Genomic DNA, 13,893 nt, shown 5'->3' with positions numbered 1-13,893 from the left:
GAAGACAGTTGGGATAGAGAAGGGACCGCTATGAACAAAGATAGTTGGAAATGATCACTCTGGATAAGAACTGTGTCCTAAAAATAGGTAAAGGAACAAATGTGATAACCTCTCGGTATCTGTATTGTAAAGTATAATGCCCAGGAGGAGGGAGGTGGGGCGGGGGGAGGAAGGGAGAAGAGACAGAGAGAGAGACTGCCATAGAGACAGGCTGAGGGGAAGAAGTCAGGAGGAAAATAGGGGACATTGTTGGTGGGAAATGTACACTGGTGGAGGGTTAGTGTTAGAACACTGTATGACTGAAACCTGACTGTGAACAGCTTTGAAATTATGTATCTCACAGTGATTCAATTTTTGTAAATATATAAGTTAAAATATAAGAAAATGAAAAACAGTCTAAGGATGTAAAGAAAGGAAACCTGGGATAAAGCTCATGGAAAAGTTCATGCCATAATTATGCCACACCTGATCCATCCAAAAGATGGATCAGATAAATTTCCATCTTTTTAAAATCATTTAAAAAAAAACTCTTCATATATTGCTGTTATCTCACTGCAACAAGTTTTTCTGTTCTATTTCTACATTCTGATATGATGCTGGAGGCCCTTTTGACTTCTTGTAATACATTGCTCCATTTGAATTCTTTTGTACACTTCTAGTTGTCACAATTGTTGTTTTTCTAAGGAAGATATTAAAAGCCTATCTGAAACTCATAGTTTAGTGTCAGTTTTTGTTTCAAGGCAAAACTTTCTCAGGTTGTCCAGTTTTTTTCCTGGGATGTCCTTATAGGGAAATTCAAAGTACTAGTTCATGTATTGGTGGATACAATTCTGAGATAACTCAAGTGATAAATATGAATTTTTTATACGTAAACTATTAGTCATTGCATCTAAATATTAAAATTGCATCTTAAAGTATACAAAATTGTATTGTGGACTAAGTACACTGTAACACTGCACTATCCTCCCATTTTCATTGATTTGCTTGAGCGGGCACCAGTAACATCTCCATTGTAAGACTTGTTGTTATTGTTTTTGGCATATCAAATATGCCACAGGGAACTTGCCAGGCTCTGCCGTGCGGGCGGGATACTCTCTGAAAGGGATGTTGGGCTCTCTGAAAGGGATGGAGGAATTGAACCCATGTTGATCTCATGCAAGGCAAACAACCACCCTACCCGCTTTGCTCTCATGGACTAAGTAAGAAAATAAAAATTATATAAAATAGTCACATATGTTTTGTTTTGAAGGTGAATTATAACTCATGTATGCAAGGATATATGTATATATACTATATACATGTACATGTATAGGTATATAATACATCTATCTCTCTTTATATATATACACATACATGTGTGTATATGTATATATATATACATATATATACATATATATTCATCCAGAAAATACACCTGCCTGTTCATCTGCAGTCTGCAACATAATTTCTAAATGAATGAACTGATTTTGGATTTTTTTTTGGTTTGGTTTTGGGGGCCACACTCAGTGATGCTCAGGACTTACAACTGGCTCTAGTTCAGGAATCTCACCTGACAGGGATCCTGGCAGGGACCATATGTATTGCTAGGGATCAACCCTGGGTCAGTTGCATGCAAGGCAAGAATTTCACCTGCTTGAGAGGACTGACTTTGAGCCAAATTTTGTACTCTCCTTAACAAAGATACACCTTGAATCCCTCTGAAGCTCAGTTGAGCTTTTAAAATTTTTTTCTGGGGGTGGGGGGGTGGGGAAATAGCTGACATCTTATTTAAAAAATCCTATCAAGGAAGTGTATCCATTTTTTAATAGCTGCTTAATATTAGCAAAAATATTTGCCAAAAATTCTTTGCCACCCATCAGTCTGTCTCAGTGAGAGGTGCTTTCTAATACCTTTTGGCACTGTGGTTTACAGTACTATTGCTGATAGGGTTTCAATGCATAACACTTTACATCATTGTTGCAGTGTTCCATTTCCTGTTCTGCTTCTACCTCTGACCCCATGTCTCAGTGCCTCATATTAAAAAAAATAAGGAGTGTATTTTTAAAAGCAAGATAACTTTATTCTAGGCCAGAAAGATGACTCACAATGCTAGAATGTATGCCTGGAAGGGCCCCAGGTTTGATTCCCAGCACCGGATGGCCTCTATTGGGGGTGAGGGAAAGTGCATGCTGGCACCACTGTGGAAATGCCCCCATTCCCGTACAGAAAAAGATGTTTTTATTCAATTGCACCGTTTATATCCCACCCAGATAATCTCTTTTAATCCTAACTGCTATTTTCAGTTACTTCACTCAAGTCATGTAACTAGTACTATAGCTAAACCTAATGCTTTTATCTTTTATTGAGCAGCATTATATTAGACATATTCAAGCATCCCTTTCCTCTATTGACAAGATACTGTGAAATGCGGTACTTATTCATGAACAGAAAGTTTCCTTGTGAAACAAAACTTTCATAACAATAAGTTATTGCATTAATTGTGAGATTCCCAGAATTTCACAAGATCCATGTATCAATTGGGAAAACTGGGAAATTGTCTAAGGTATAAGCAATTTTTAAATTTTATTTTAAGGGATTACAAAGTTCTCAGCACAACATAAACTGGTGGGGAAGGGGTATATGGATGATTACTAAGGTTCAGAAGAAGAGAGAAAGGCAAGAACATAATACTATAATTTTGTAGTGACCTATTTATTAAGTCAGGCTGCCTTTGATTGTTTTGCTAAGCCTACATTGTTACAATTGTTATAGCTTCAAAATATGTAACATCTAGTAGAGCAAGTTGGTACGTACTATTCTTAGCCAAATAATTTATTCTCCTATGTTTTCTCTTTTAAGTATGCATTTTACTTAAACATTTTTTAAAGTAAACTTGGTTTTTTTTTTTTTTTAAAGAATGATGATAGAAAAATCCTTCACTGGGTTCTTGAGGCTATATTAGACTTATGAATTTGTTTCACATACTTCAAGGAGTAGCAGTTCATAGTTATTCTTCTTTCATATCCACCCTTTCTGTTGTATTTGGTTTTGGTGGGTTTTGGTGCTAACCTAAGAGCAAATCTAGATCTTCACACATACAAGGCATGTGACCTACTACTTGAGCCATGTTTCCAGTTCTTCTTCCTGCTCTTCTCTGGAAAATAATTTTTAAATGACAGATGTTATTATTTTAACCACAGATATTTAGGTTCCAAAGAATTTTGGTGTTTTTTCTAATAGGCAAGCTATCTTCTTTACTAGGATTATTAATACATTTGTGTGTACATGTGTATATGTATGTATATATATGTGTGGGGGTATATATATATATGTATATATATTTAAAGAGGGAGATACCAATATGAAGAGAGACTTTAAAAATGTCTGAATGCCAAGGATGCCCACTATCACCACTTCTGTTCAATATTGTAATGGAAGTACTTTCAATAGCGATTAGGCAAGAAAAAGACATTAAAGGCATCCAGATAGGAAAGGAAGAAATCAAGCTCTCACTTTTTGCAGATGATATGATACTATATCTTCAGAACCCTAAATCCTCTACCAAGAAACTCCTAGAAACAATAAACTTGTACAGTAAAGTTGCAGGCTATAGAATTAATGCCCCAAAATTCATGACCTTCCTATATGCAAATAATGAGACAGAAGAAAGTGACGGAAAAAAAAAATCCCGTTCACAATCATGCCCCAGAAAATCAAATACCTCAGAATCAGCCTAACTAAAGAGGTAAAGGACCTCTACAATGAAAACTACAAAACACTACTCCATGAAATAAAAGAGGACACGAAGAAATGGAAACATATCCCCTGCTCACGGATAGGAAGAATTAACATGGTCAAAATGGCAGTACTCCCCAAAGCATTATATAGATTCAATGCGATCCCTATAAGGATACCCATGAAATTCTTCAAAGAAATATATCAAGCATTCCTGAAATTCATATGGAATAACAAACGCCCACAAATAGCTAAAGCAATTCTTGGGGAAAAGACGTGGGGTTGCATTATCCTTCCCAACCTCAAACTCTACTATAAAGCAGTAATAATTAAACAGAATGGTACTGGAACAAAGGCAAGTTCACAGACCAATGGAACAGGATGAATATACCTACATACAACCCCAAATGTGTGAACATCTACTCTTTGATAAAGGAGCAAGAAATGTGAAGTGGAGCAAGGAAAGCCTCTTCAACAAATGGTGCTGGCATAAATGGATGACCACATGCAAAAAAATAAATGGGCTTAGACATCGACTTAACACCATGCACAAAAGTCAGATCAAAATGGATTAAAGATCTCAACATCAGGCCAAAATCCATAAGATACATTGAAGACAAAGTCGGCAAAACCCTCCACAATACTGAGGCTAACAGTATCTTAAATGATGACACTCCATTGACCAGCCAAGTGGAAACAGAGATAAACAATTGAGACTATCTTAAATTAAGAAGCTTCTGCACCTCAAAAGATATAGTGACCAGTATACAAAGACAACCTACAGAATGGGAAAGGATATTCACCTAATACCCATCTGATAAAGGGTTGATATCAAAGATATACAGAGCAAAGGTTGAACTACACAAGAAGAAAACATCCAACCCCATCAAAAAATGGGGTAATGAAATGAAAAGAAACTTTCTCAAAGAAGAAATCTGAATGGAAAAAAAGGCATATGAGAAAATACTCTACATCACTAATCATCAGGGAGATGCAGATCAAAACAACAATAAGATATCTTCTCACATCACAGAGACTGCCCACATCCAAAAGAACAAAAGCAACAAGTGTTGGTGCAGAGTGGGTGAGAAAGGGACCCTCCTTCACTGCTGGTGGGAATTCCGACTGGTTCAGCCCTTTTGGAAAACAGGATGGATGATTCTCAAAAAAATTAGCAATTGAGCTCCCATTTGACCCAGCTATACCACTCCTGGGAATATATCCCAGAGAGGCAAAAAAGTATAGTCGAAGTGACATCTGCACTTGTTTGTCTATTTCAGCACTGTTTACAATAGTAGAATATGGAAAAAAACTGAGTGCCCGAGAACAGATGACTGGTTAAAGAAATTTTGGTACATCTACACAATGGAGTACTATGTAGCTGTTAGGAAAGATGAAGTCATGAAATTTACATACAAGTGGTACTACATGGAAAGTATCATGCTAAGTGAAATGAGTCAGAAAGAGAGGGACAGACATAGAAAGAGTGCATCCATCTGGGGAATAGAAAGTAACAAAATAGGAGACTAACATCCAACAATAGCCGAGATAAGGACCAGGAGATTCACTCCATCGCTTGAAGGCCAGCCACACATGCTAGGAGAAAGGGCAGCTCAGACAGAAAAGGGAACACCAAATAAAGGTGTTGGGAGGATCCTCCCAGGATGGGAGATGCATGCTGAAAGTAGATTATAGACCGAACATGATTGCCACTCAATGCCTCTTTTGCAAACCTCAGCAACCAAAATGAGAGAGAGAACAAAAAGGGAATGCCCTACCACAGAGGTGGGATGGGATGGAGGAATGGGAGGGGTGGGATGGTTACTGGGATCATTGGGGGTGGAGAATGGTCACTGGTGGAGGGATGGGTATTCGATCATTGTATAATTGAAACCCAAGCAGAAAAACCTGTAAGGTCAACAACTGTATCTCATGGTGTTTCACTAATAAAAATAAACTTTAAAAATAAATAAAATAAATAAAAATGTCTAAATGCAAGTGCTGCTTTAGAGGAAGTACTTTTTTTTTCTGTTTTGGTCACACCTGGTGATACACAGGGGTTACTCCTGGCTCATGCACTCAGTCATTACACCTGGCGGTGCTCGGGGGACTATATGAGATGCTGGAAATCAAACCCAGGTCAGCCACGTGCAAGGCAAATGCCCTCCCTGCTGTGCTATTGCCCCAGCCCCTTAAGAATATATTTGAATTTTGTTTAACATTTGATTTATTAGTTAAAAGATATTTAGGAATATTTTTATAAAGATATAATCATTTTGATATGTAACTAATTTTGTTTTCTTTTAATATCTGACTGTCCTGTCAGTTACAATTACAATACACTAATAGAATTTTATATTTGGTAATAATAGTAAATAGAAGGAAATTTTGTCTTTTTTTGTGATTTTTTTTTTGAGTAGGAATTAATGCTGCTCTAGGGTAATTCCCAGCTCAGTGTTCTATGGTTGCATCTGGTAGTGCTTGTGTTTAGAAGAGCTGGGAATTAAACCAGGCTCTTCAGCATGCAAAGTCTGCAAACTAACCTTTTGAGCTATCTCCTTGGACCTGTTTTGGTGATGTTATTAAAATTTCCTCAATATATATTCTTAATTGGGGGTGGCACAATCAGTGGTCATCAGAGGCTACTTGTGGAGAGATTCTTGGGGTTTTCTCCCAGTGGTGCTTGATGTACCACGAGGAACAGGTACTGGAGATAAAACTTTGGCCTCCTTCATGCAAAGCATGTGAACTAACCCTCTAAGCTATGGCCTGACCCACTGTAAGCATTTCTTATAAACTGCTTGAGAAATTAGGTGGGAAAAATACATTATCTAGGAATGAATATTTAATTTTACCACATTCCTTTTATTACCTACTAAATTAGCTCTATCATTTTATTTCTTGCAAAAGGCTAAATATGTGTTAATTGATTTTCTGCATTGTTGATTAATCTCATCTTATTGCAGCAATGCTTCAATGTATTAATAGATGTGTATATGTAGATATTTGCAAGTTTATACATAAGATTAAGTCACTCTGTTGGCTTCATATTATTGGATATATTTGACCCCCAGTTTTAAATTATTTATTTATTCCTATCTTCCTATCAGTGTGAAGAATTTATTTATATTATTATTATAGCATAGAAGTTTATCAGTATTTAGAAGTTCTCAGAAAAATATCAATCATTAATCTCTTGCTCAAAAATTTTAGGGAAGATAATTATTAGAATCAGTTTTATGTTATTTTATTAAACTTTTCAGGATTTACTGCTCCATCTGTGTAAATATTGAGAGTGTAATTTTTTAAATGCTTAATATATATATTAACATAATATGTTATGTCTGAGGCTTATCCAAGTGTGTGGAGAGTGGCCCCAGTAAGGCCTTGGTTGGGGCCTGGAGGTCTTCAGCTGTTGGGCCCTGGCGAGGATAGTCAGACACAGGGTAGGAGACTCTGCCTTGTGCTCTCCCGGGAGCTTGTTGTAATAATCTCTGGACTATCCTCGCCAGGGCCCAACAGCTGAAGACCTCCAGGCACCAACCAAGGCCTTACTGGGGCCACTCTCCACATACTTGGATAAGCCTCAGACATAACAGAACTGGCAGAGGAACCCAGGTGTGTGGGACCCGGGGCTGAGATCTCCAAGCCTGCACGGTTTGGGACTGGACCTGTCAGTAGCTAGACAGTTATGCCCTCCAACTGCCGTGTAACCCCAACAAAGGCCAGGATCCAGAGATTATCACAACAAGCTCGCGGGAGCGCGCGGCCGCAAATGCGGCCACGTGACTATTTATTTACTTTTCTCTAAATTTTCAGGGTACCTTAAATATCCTTAAATATCCAACCTGCACAGCAGAGCCTGGCAAGCTATCCGTGGTCTATGCCAAATAGACCAAATTGATATGCCAAATCCAGTAATAAATGGATCTCATTTCCCTAACCCTGAATATGCAGAGACGAGAAGGATATGGAAGGAGAGGCTGATAAAACACCAAGGCAGACATAGGCTGCCAAAACGCAGAAAAACAAAAATGATTGTCTGTACTTTTAATGCTCGTACGCTGGCATCTGCTGCATCCATTGAAGACCTTATGGTACAAGCACAAAAGATCAAGTACGACATCATTGGTCTGACCGAAACTAGAAGACATCAAATCCCATCATGCTGTTTTCGATACTGGAGAAGAACTGTTCCTTGGAACATGTGATAAAAGAGGCGTCGGTGGTGTCGGTATCCTTGTCAACACAAACTTAGTCACGAGCATTGATTCATTTGAATGCCTAACAACCCGAATCGGACGATTACACTTGAATAAATGTGGCTCACTACCGGCAGTTTCTATCTTTGTTGTCTATGCACCAACATCCACTTATGGTGAAAGAGAAACTGAGAAATTCTACATGGAGCTGGAGAAATTCTATAAAGAAGATCACACCTTCTACAAGATCATTGTCGGTGATTTTAATGCCAAGATAGGACCAAGAAGATCAGTCGATGAACTCCACATCAGAACCCATGGCCTGGAATGGAACGAACAGGGTGACAGACTATTTGAGTTCATAATGTCAACCAAGACCCTCCATGGTAACTCACAATTCCAAAAGGCTGAATCTAAACATTGGACATGGGAGTCTCCCGATGGACGGTTCCACAATGAAATAGATCACATCATATTCAATCGGCGGTTTTGCCTAACCGATGTTGCTGTTGTCCCAAAATTCCAAACGGGATCAGACCACCGTCTTCTTCGTGCAAAATTCTACATCACAGAACGAGAAGAAAAGAATGCAAGGTTTAAGAAGAGGACTCCCAGAACAACTACCAACTGGGAACTCTTTGGCTCTGTTGCGGCAACATGGGAAGATGCCGTCATTGACAACATTGATGAGGAATATGATCGAATGATTCAGCACCTCCATGATTGTGCAAGGAATGCCAAGAGAGAGATAACCATAAAAAACCGTCTTTCTTTGAGCACTCTTGAACTTATTCGCCAACGTGGCTTGGCACGTGCCTCAGGCAACCACAAGCAAATGTCCGAACTGGCAAAACAATGCAGAGAAGCCATCAAGGATGACCTCAAAAACAGGAGAGCAGCAGTACTGGTAGATGCAGCAGAAGCTGGGAAAAACATTCGTAATGCCCGCCTGTCCTTCACCAACTACAAAACCAAGATGACTGCCCTCCGACATCATGATGGATCTATCACATCTTCCAGAAGGGCAATGGAGAAGATTATTCATGACTTCTACTCAGATCTCTTTAATAGCCACATCCACTTGCCCACATACAACATACCACATGATGGATATGTCGTTCCCAATGTTCTCCCTTCCGAAATCCAACATGCCATCTCATCGGTAAAGAAACAAAGAGCACCTGGCCCAGACAAGATCAGACCTGAACACCTGAAGAACTTACCATCAGTACTCATCAATACATTGGCTCAACTCTTCACACGCTACCTGTCTGAATGCAAGGTTCCATCCCAATGGAAAACCAGCAGGACTGTACTACTATACAAGAAAGGAGACATCCACGACATTGGCAACTATCGCCCAATCTGCCTATTGTCTGTCATCTACAAACTATTCACTCGAGTCATCCTGAATAGGATTAGCAGAACACTAGATGAAGGACAACCATGTGAACAAGCTGGATTCCGAAAAGGATTCAGTACCATCGACCATATCCACACAATAACCAAGCTCATTGAGGTATCTCGGGAGTTCAAGATGCCACTCTGTCTAACATTCATCGATTTAAAGAAGGCCTTTGATTCTGTTGAGACGGAAGCGGTCATGGAAGCCCTAGCCAAGCAGGGCGTACAAACTCAATACATCAGGATCCTTCGTGAGCTCTATTGCAGATTCACTACCAAGATCTCACCATTCTACAAAGAAGTAATCATCCATATCAAGAGAGGGGTTCGGAAGGGTGATACCATTTCACCAAAACTCTTGAGTGCCACCCTCGAGAACATCATGCGACGACTGGAATGGGAAAACCTGGGAGTGAAGATAGATGGTCGGCAACTACACCACCTCCGCTTTGCTGATGACATCGTTCTAATAACACCAAACATCAACCAAGCGGCACAAATGCTGAACAACTTTGACCGTGAATGTGGAAAGGTCGGACTACAGCTGTATCTTACGAAGACAATGTTTGTGAGAAACAGCCTTGTTCCTGACGCTCCATTCGCTCTCAACGGAACCACCATCTCCGAATGCAACAGTTATATATACCTAGGTCGAGAAATCAACATGATGAATGACCTGGCACCTGAGTTGCGCAGGAGGAAGAGAGCGGCTTGGAATGCCTTTAAGAGCATTGAAGAAATAACTAAAAGGACAAAGAACCTCCAGCTAAGAGCACATCTCTTTGATTCCACTATTCTTCCTGCATTAACATATGCCTCAGAGACCTGGACCCTACGAAAACAGGATGAGAACACTATTCGGGTCTCTTAAAGAGGAATCGAAAGAACTATGCTTGGAATATCACGATTCACTCAAATGAGAGATAGAACCCGGAGTTCTGATCTTCATCAACGCTCAAGAATCAGGGACGCTGTCTCATTTGCCAAGACATCAAAAATCAGATGGGCTGGACACGTAATGAGGTTTACAGATAACCGCTGGACTAGAGCCATTACTGATTGGATTCCACGAGACATCAAAAGATCACGTGGACGCCCACCTATAAGATGGTCAGACTTCTTCGTCAAGACCCTAAATGATCGGTTTGAAGCTCTACATGTTCCTGAAACGAACAGATACCATTGGGCTAAGCTAGCATGCAACCGGGATGAATGGAGACGTTACTGGCACCCGCTCGAATAAATTGATGAATAACGGGGATTAAGTGATTAAGTGGTTAATATATATAATTGAGTTTTTAATACATTAACAGGAGCGATAGCACAGCGGTAGGGCGTTTGCCTTTGCACGCAGCCAACATGGCCGACCCGAGTTCGATTCCTCCGTCCCTCTCGGAGAGCCTGGCAAGCTACCGAGAGTATCTTGCCTGCACGGCAGAGCCTGGCAAGCTCCCCGTGACGTATTCGATATGCCAAACACAGTAACAACAAAGTCTCCAATGGAGACATTACTGGGACCACTCGAGCAAATCAATGATCAACAGGAGGGCCTTTACTTTACTTTACTTTTACTTTTATATATATACACCATTGCTTTAACATTTTTATAATTTTTGGTGGCTGTTCTCAAGAGTATGTCATTTTATTTTTAAGATATGTCATTTTATTTTTTCTGATTTTGTCTGCTTGGAAGTAAATTTTTGCATTTATTTTTTAAGTTACCTGTTTAGTAAATGTATTCAATTATTATTCCCTTTCCCCAAGGTTCTTTATGTTTTTTCTCTGTAAAAATGTTATTTTATATTTGAGAGCAATGTGGGCTTAGCTCCTTAAATTTAGTTTTGGAGATTTCTCATTAAATTATTTCACAATTAATCTATAATGACATGTTGATTTACTCTTTCAGATAGAAGTGATTTCTGAAAATGAGTTTTAGGTTCCCAAGTGCTAATGACATGTCTGAAAATTTGGGGTTGTATTATTTCAGTAAGTTAACAATCAGAATGAAATCAAAGATCAAGTAACACGTTCTTTTTAAACCCAAAAGTTAGTTTTGAAAGCATGGTCTGTTTTCCAGAATACATTTTTAGTTCATGCCTTTTCTCCTAGCTAGATACTAATCTTGGGATTTGGGAACACCAAGTGTGAAAGATGAACGTGAAAACTAAGGAGATTCAAGAAAGAGTAGAACTTCTTTGTGAGTGTAGAATATAGACTTTTTCCTCCCTTGGCTCAAGTTCTAGGTGAGACTAAAGCAAGTTGTCTATTGTCTCTATCTTTGTACATATCAATATGTAAAACAAAAATAAAATCAATGGTTATGTAGACACAAGTACGTGAAAAGGCGTCAGGCTTTGCATATGCTGTATAGTAGCGGTCAAGGAGAAGATCCAAAAGTGACTGAAAATGAACAAAGTGCCTGAAAAAATACAGCTTAACCTGGAAATAGGGGAAAGAATCAAGGATCATGAGTTGTGTGATCTTATCGCAGAGACCATGGCAGTTTTCAGGAGGAAGAGAGGACCCTCTAGGGATGGAGCGGGTGATCAGCAAAGACAGCTGAAGCAGATGTTGATTTCCCAGCTTCAACACAGGGTTGTCAGATTTATCAAATGGAATTGAACGCTGTTCAATTCCATCTGAATTTAAGAAATGTATCATAGAGTGTTTTAGTGCAAGTGTGTTCCATGCGTTGAGTGGGATTGACTTACATTAAAATAGTTTGTTTTGTGAATTTATATGTAATTCAAGGTTAATAAACTGTTTTCATGTGCTGGTCCCAGGAAGGCTTTCAGTGACTTAGCCCCTGCCACCATTTCAGCTATAGTTTAATTCTTACTACTACAATTAATTTTTTGTGCTATTGTGTAGATGGGTGACTAGGTTAGGATATTAATGTACGCTCTCTGTGAGATATGAAGAAGTGAAGTAGCAGAGCTTTGCAGGGGCCCTGACCTAGTGTAGAAATGGCAGCTCTGGAATGAAGTATTCTAGCAAGGTTCCAATGCAGTAGTGAATTCTCAGGACCTGGAGCAGGGATGAACTGAGCTCTGTTTTGTACTTTATCTAGTAATAATCCTTGGTAGCATTTGTGACCATCCCAGTAATGTTAAATAAAGAGCAAAGGGAAAGACAAACACCCAGAGGAATGATTCTAGTTGACCAGATTTTTTGGTTTATGTTTCTATGATTTTGGCTTTGGGGGCACATCTGGCGATGCTCAGGGCTTACTCCTGGCTCTTTGCTTGTGGATCACTCCTGGGAGACCCTATGTAGGGGATCAAAATATGGTCAGCCACATGCAGAAAAAGTATCTAACACCCTGTACCTTCTTTATATCTCCCTGGGCTATGTTTCATGTTGGAGTTATCTGACAAGTTAATTTGAGCTATGTCTTGTGGGGAGGGTAGTGGGCCACATCTTGAGGTTATTGAGGTTTATTCTTGGCTTTGTGCTCAGAGATCACTCCTAGAAGTGCTTGGGGGACCATACGCATTGTTGGTTACTGAACCAGAGTCAGCTGTGTTCAAAGCAAATATCTCAACCCCTGTACTATATTTCTGATTCCTCAATTTGCGGTTTTTCTGGAAGTTATCAAATTAAATTTATACATTCGAAATAAATACATCTCTAATTTGGTGTTTACAGTTAAGTGGTTTCATTTTTGCATATCCAAAGTGAGATGATTTTAACTTCATAAAATTTTGTGTGACAAACTTTTTGTAGAAAAATGTAGTATTTTATATTATGATATCCATATTATTATCCAAGAGGTTCATATGATTATTTGAGAGATAAGCCTAGGTTTTATTAGGATCTCTCAAAGTTGACACCAGTACCTATATTTTTCACCATTGTTTCAATCAATAGGATCATAGGATTGGGGTGGAAAGTGGTACAGTGTGGCCATTTCTATGGATGAAAAAGGAAGTAAAAGTTATTGTAAAGTGGGCAGAGTTTAAATTGTATTTTCCATGAGTGTCTTCCATCTCTTACTGTGACAACGTACTAATGAATTGTTGACTTTTAAATCTGGTCCAGAAACTGAAAAGGAAAAGGAAGATGGATTGTATTTTCCCTACTTCTAGCATGTAACAATTGTCAAAATAAAAATTCACATTTTTTTCTTTTTTTTTTTAATAAGGCTACTCTCTTCCTAGTACATTTCATTATGCCCTTGTCAATGGTGTAGCACATGTCACAATTATATGTCCTTTGGATCTTATCTTGACATATTATTCCTCTGTTTTATTACCAGTTTTAGACAGCACCATACTGCAGATTAAACCCTTGACATCCTGTTACAAAATACCAATGCATTCATTTAGAGTACTGTCAGAGTCTTTGACCATTTCAATATCCAACTTGCCAGAGATGTAGTAAAACACAATGGAATGAACAGTTTTTGTCAGGACTAGTAAGAACTAAAAATTTACATATAATAAAAAAAGCGATTGTTTTCTGCCTGTGAGGTAGAAACAGCAAGAGTTTCAAGGTTAATTATTTTAAAGGTTTTATTTCTCAATTATGAATGTTATAGGGTTCCCTTTACTTAGAATTTTTAATTAAAACC

The 13,893-nt window shown here is 38.7% G+C and overlaps 1 protein-coding gene across 2 annotated transcripts in view; it reads left to right on the top strand.

Moving 5' to 3' along the window:
- GADL1 (glutamate decarboxylase like 1) overlaps positions 1-13,893 on the top strand; it is a 222,509-nt gene that overhangs the window by 78,895 nt on the left and 129,721 nt on the right. The gene's annotated exons all lie outside the window — the stretch shown is intronic.

This window comes from Sorex fumeus, unplaced genomic scaffold (assembly GCF_029834395.1).
Source record: "Sorex fumeus unplaced genomic scaffold, SorFum_2.1 ptg000072l, whole genome shotgun sequence".
In the NCBI taxonomy this organism is placed as follows: Eukaryota; Metazoa; Chordata; class Mammalia; order Eulipotyphla; family Soricidae; genus Sorex; species Sorex fumeus.
Note: the sequence above shows the minus strand (reverse complement) of the source record. Positions and strands in the feature narration are given on the sequence as shown.